Source organism: Bombus impatiens, unplaced genomic scaffold (assembly GCF_000188095.3).
Source record: "Bombus impatiens unplaced genomic scaffold, BIMP_2.2 scf_0422, whole genome shotgun sequence".
Lineage (NCBI taxonomy): Eukaryota > Metazoa > Arthropoda > Insecta > Hymenoptera > Apidae > Bombus > Bombus impatiens.
This window is the reverse complement of record NT_176841.1, coordinates 2,365-7,194: the sequence shown is the minus strand read 5'-3', so window position 1 is coordinate 7,194 and position 4,830 is coordinate 2,365. Positions and strand designations below refer to the sequence as shown.

The 4,830-nt window shown below is 36.3% G+C and overlaps 1 long non-coding RNA gene and 1 pseudogene across 1 annotated transcript; one reads left to right on the top strand and one right to left on the bottom strand.

The window, feature by feature from the left end:
* Positions 1-281: 281 nt before the first annotated feature.
* Positions 282-1,586, top strand: LOC112213018 (annotated as a pseudogene).
* A 222-nt stretch (positions 1,587-1,808) lies between these two features.
* Positions 1,809-2,501, bottom strand: LOC117151780. Its single transcript, XR_004461903.1, has 2 exons — positions 2,297-2,501; positions 1,809-2,207 (listed from the first exon to the last, which is right to left on the bottom strand). It is a non-coding gene; the product is annotated as an uncharacterized LOC117151780 (long non-coding RNA).
* Positions 2,502-4,830: the final 2,329 nt, after the last annotated feature.

Genomic DNA, 4,830 nt, shown 5'->3' with positions numbered 1-4,830 from the left:
AACGAAGAAAGAGTTAACCCGTTAACTTACATCCTCGAGTTAAACTCGTGGTACGTTCTTCGGGCCAAACATAAAGAACACGAACATGAAACGTAGTGCGTTCTTCGGTCAATTATAAACAACACGTGCGATAAACATGGTACGTCCTTCGGGCCAAACATAATGAACACGACCATAAAACGAAATACGTCTTTTCTGGTCAATTATGTATAACACGAGCACGAAACGTTGTACGTCCTTCGGGCCAATCACAAACAACATTTTTTTTCTTGGCCAGATATATTTTCTTGAAAAATATTAGAAATGTCTTCAAAATGTCTTAAAAATGTCTTCAAAAAGGATGTTAAGCGTTGTTGAAGACAGTGAAAGTTCTGCTTACATCGCAAAAAGTGATTTGATAGATATTTTAAATAAAGTGACAGTAGTGATATTTTAATTCCTTTATCAAAACGTTTTAAGCGACTAGTTAATGAAGATGATACTGAAGATGAAAATCACAGTAATCATCAACAATCAGAGCTATGGATTTAGAAAGAAGCTAATGAACCAACAATCTGGAACTGTACGAAGATTCCTAGCATAAAAGTAGCAACTTTAAGTCAGTTAGGTGAAGACAGAAAAGAATTAGACATTTCTAATATAATATTTGATAATATATATTGAGAAAATGTTGTCACAGAGACGAATCTATACGCAAATAATGAACAATAACAATAAAAGACTAAAAATATGGAAACATGGTTTCCTGTAGACTGTGGTGAAATGAAAATATGTTTTGCATTATGTATGATAATGTATAAATTTTTGCAAATTTTATCAAGTAATAGTTATATTAATAGTAATAGTTAGTTATAATAATTTTATCAAGTAAAGTTAATAATGTAAAATATGTGTTTATTTAGAAATTCTAATAAAGATGTTATTGAAATATTATTTATCATTCACTTTAAAATAATAAATGTTTCTTGTTCAATGATCAATTTGTAGTAATTATTTATCAAACATTTTGTAACATAAAATTAGTTGTACCTTATACATCTAAAGAGCGGTGCGACTTGACAACTTCGAACGCTCAGCTAGACCGTGAAATAGTTCGATGTCTGACCGACCCTGCAGAGGAAATCGGTTATGTTTCTTTCCTTACTACGGTGCGAATTTCGACAAAAGAATCGGCAATCGTTGCACAGCAACCTCATCATTTCTCAGTCAATCAGTCCTATCAAGCATTCGGCCGTAAAGTGATCTCAAAAGAATTCTAAACGTTACTTCTGCAATTCTGTCTACTTATATATTTATTGTCTTAGTGTGAGATGATAAATACACTAAATGTTGTGTAGTAAGCGTAAGCGAAATATGTTAATTATTTGCAATAAAATTAAAAGCATTGGAATGTTTGGATAATGGTGAACATGTAAATCTGATATGTAATGATTTGTATATCAGGAAGAATACATCGAATGACCGGCGGAGAAACCGGAGAGATTTAAAGCTCCATGACTTTAGCGTAAAAAAAATAATTAATGCGTTGTAGATATGGCTCGTCTAGGAACCGCGAAGAGGAACAGCTCTTGGTGAGCCAATTTTAGAAAAGAAGGCAATCCAATCGCACAAGAAATTCAGCGACGGAGTATTCTTGGCGAGCGAAGGTTGGTTGACTTTCACGATGGACATCATCCTCGTCCATCTCGACACAGTGTGCCTTATTTAAGTGTGTGCGGTGAAATATGATCAGCAAATCAAAACGCTGCAAATAAATTTTCAAAAAAATTTGCAGACGTCCGGATTTCTCACCCTTCCAACTTTTTTCTTTGATCCGACTAGCCAACCAGACCAAATTTGAGTGAGAGTGTAAGAAAATTGACTTTTGAGCTCAGTTTGAATAACAAACATAACAAAAAAAAAAACTAAAAAAGAAGAAAGTAAATGTCGTAATATAAAGTTCGTAAACCACCAGGGAATCAAAGAGAAATGCAAACTATTGAATTTAATCGAAAATTAGAAAGAGTTCCGCGAAATGGCATGTTTAATTAACCTATCAGATTCACAGGAAATTACAAATACAATTTACATAATTTACTTACTCACACCCAGCAAAGCCCCAAGAAGAAGCCAAGAAAGACAAATTTACTCCATCACACACGTGGTTCCGCGTTCGCATCCTGTCCGGGAATAATCACTCCGCAAAATAACGCAATATCCGATCCACACTGAGGGTAAAAACAAAAATCTACTTTAATTATAAAAGAATATAGCCAGAAAGAGTAAAAGAAAATCGCTGTCGCGAATCGCTTTGCACCTTGTGCCAAGACGGTCAGACACGTTCTGTCTTCAAGACGGCCGTTCTTCCTTCTTTTCGCGATCGGCGGCCGTGTCTTCCAACATGGAAGTTTGTTCGGCCCTTCGATTGGTGATCGATTACAGACCTTTCTAGCCGACACGTGGCGCTTCCTTCGGCTCGCCGACTTTCGAGATTAGGTTTCGCTTCTTATTCAGAAAGCGTGCGTGATGCGTATGTCACATAAAATAACACAAAAGAACAACCAAAAAAATAGAAAAAATAAACTTTATTTTTCTTCTAACACAATTCACAATTTTTACTTGCGAGCTATAGGCGTAACTTTTTAAAACCGACTCTTACCCACTCGACTTCCGATCGAATTCGGTTATTTGTCTTTTGTCACCCCTCAATATCCCCACTATCCTTGAGTTTGTTAGGCATCCGCGATCGCCACCACGCACGCCTTCTCCTCGGATACTCGGCGGAAGGATCGTTGGGATATTGATGGCTCATTAGACACTTCGACGATATACATTGTCGCCGAGTGCCGCCACATCTTTATCTCCGATTTTAAAGTGAATCGGTCGTGACAGCGGCCTGGTCTCTGATATGGATTGACGTTACACGTACGTGCGTGTAGTTGCGTGTGACTCTCTCATCTCTTTTGTAATAAAGGAAATCCACACGTACTCCATATTCAAGAAACTCTTGACGGTCCTCCACTGTCATAAACACTAAACACAGAAATTATTTCATTCCGTCTAACTTACTGTTCGTCAACCTTTTGTTTTGTTTCATGAGTGGACTTGTTGTTTGTTAATTTAATCTTTTGCGTTGCATTTTCTACAATTTTTACTCTCCCATCGAAAATACTTTCTTTACTACGCTATCTAACCTTTCGAGTAGGCGCTTTCTCGGATGGGAAGCTCGAGGATTCCAGGTTGCATTCTAGGATGTAACATAATACAAGAGATACAAGAAAACATTATGCCGGATGCTATATGGATCATCGAAATAGTGACATGGATTGGAGAATTGCAGCAAAGAAGACGAACAAAGTAAATACTGAATGTAAGATATACAATTAAAAAAATTATGTATTAAATACTTCCAGAAACAGCATTCATGAAAATTTCAGCGTGTGAGTCAGGAACACGTGACTCATACCTGGGACAGCGGTCTGTGAACGTGATTGGATTCGATGACGTGGACTTTCAAATTATTAGAAATGAATTACGTCTGGAAAGACATTAAATGGAAAGACATTAAAAGCTATTAGACAAAAAGTTATTTTAGAATATTTTAAAATAGGAAAGACAGCTGATGTAGTGGTATTATATATATATGTAGGAATGTTTATTATAAATTAACAGAAAAGACAGTATGATAAACACAATATTGTAACACTCTCACCAAATCGAATATAATATCGCGCTTCACGAATTCGCTTATCGCTATTTCTACGTCACAGTAACACGATGAACTTCTCTCGACCACGATTGATTCAACTCTGACAGCATTACCACGCTCATTTTTCCCTTAACAAATCTTGGTAACGCTCACAACACTCCTTGACAACATTAACATATCTTGACAACGTTTATAAACAATCAGCCGCGTCTTTCCCTAACGTTACACCATCCCACACATATGATATAGTTTAAACGAATCTTCATTAAAGGCAAAAGAAATGTGCTATCTGAATATCATTTAAATATCTGTAACTATAAACACCATTGCAGAAGATATTAGATCATACAGAAAAATATCTACGTCTAGCGCAGAAAGAAATTCTACTAAGTGTTGATCGGGAAAAATGTAGATTGGTTCCTTTTTGGTAGATTTTAGATTGATCTCAAAATAAGATCAAGAATGAGTGAGAATACAAAATTTAGAAACTCTACAAAATCTGATAGTAATGTATTCCTGTCTCCTCTTGTACCAATACCTACAACTTAGATCTATTTCTGAAAAAACGGGATAGAATAAAATTATATTGTAAAATACTCAAAAATCTTCCCCTAGATATTGTCGCCCTATTTATTTTATGTTATATTATAACCAATAATTATTACAAAATAACATACTGCTTAGAATAATTTTAGGCACAAAAATATGTCGGGTTTACTTTAAAGTTAGGGTTAGGGGCGTGAAACGAATCTTCGTTTGGATTACACGTGTCGCTATGCAATAGAGAAGACTTCGACTAATGCAAATACGATTATCATAGAACTGGACAAGTAACCGTGGTAATTAGATACTTGAGAAACTAATGGCCAATGATCTTAGGTTCAATAACGAATCCGCGGTCGACGGGATGATAGATGAAGGTGCTCACAAAATCTAAGTCGGGCGCGTAATATTCACGGGTCGTAAGGGGTTACCCTTTTCGTCGATGAGATCGCGAGAGAGAATGAATTTCCCGTCCCGATGATGCCACAGACGAAAACTATATGGGGTGTGTCTGAGGACATCGGATTCGTCGAAGATAGCTTTCGTTCAGAAGGTGAGGGAATTTGGCGTTGCTGCTAATTGGTCAATCTCCATATCGG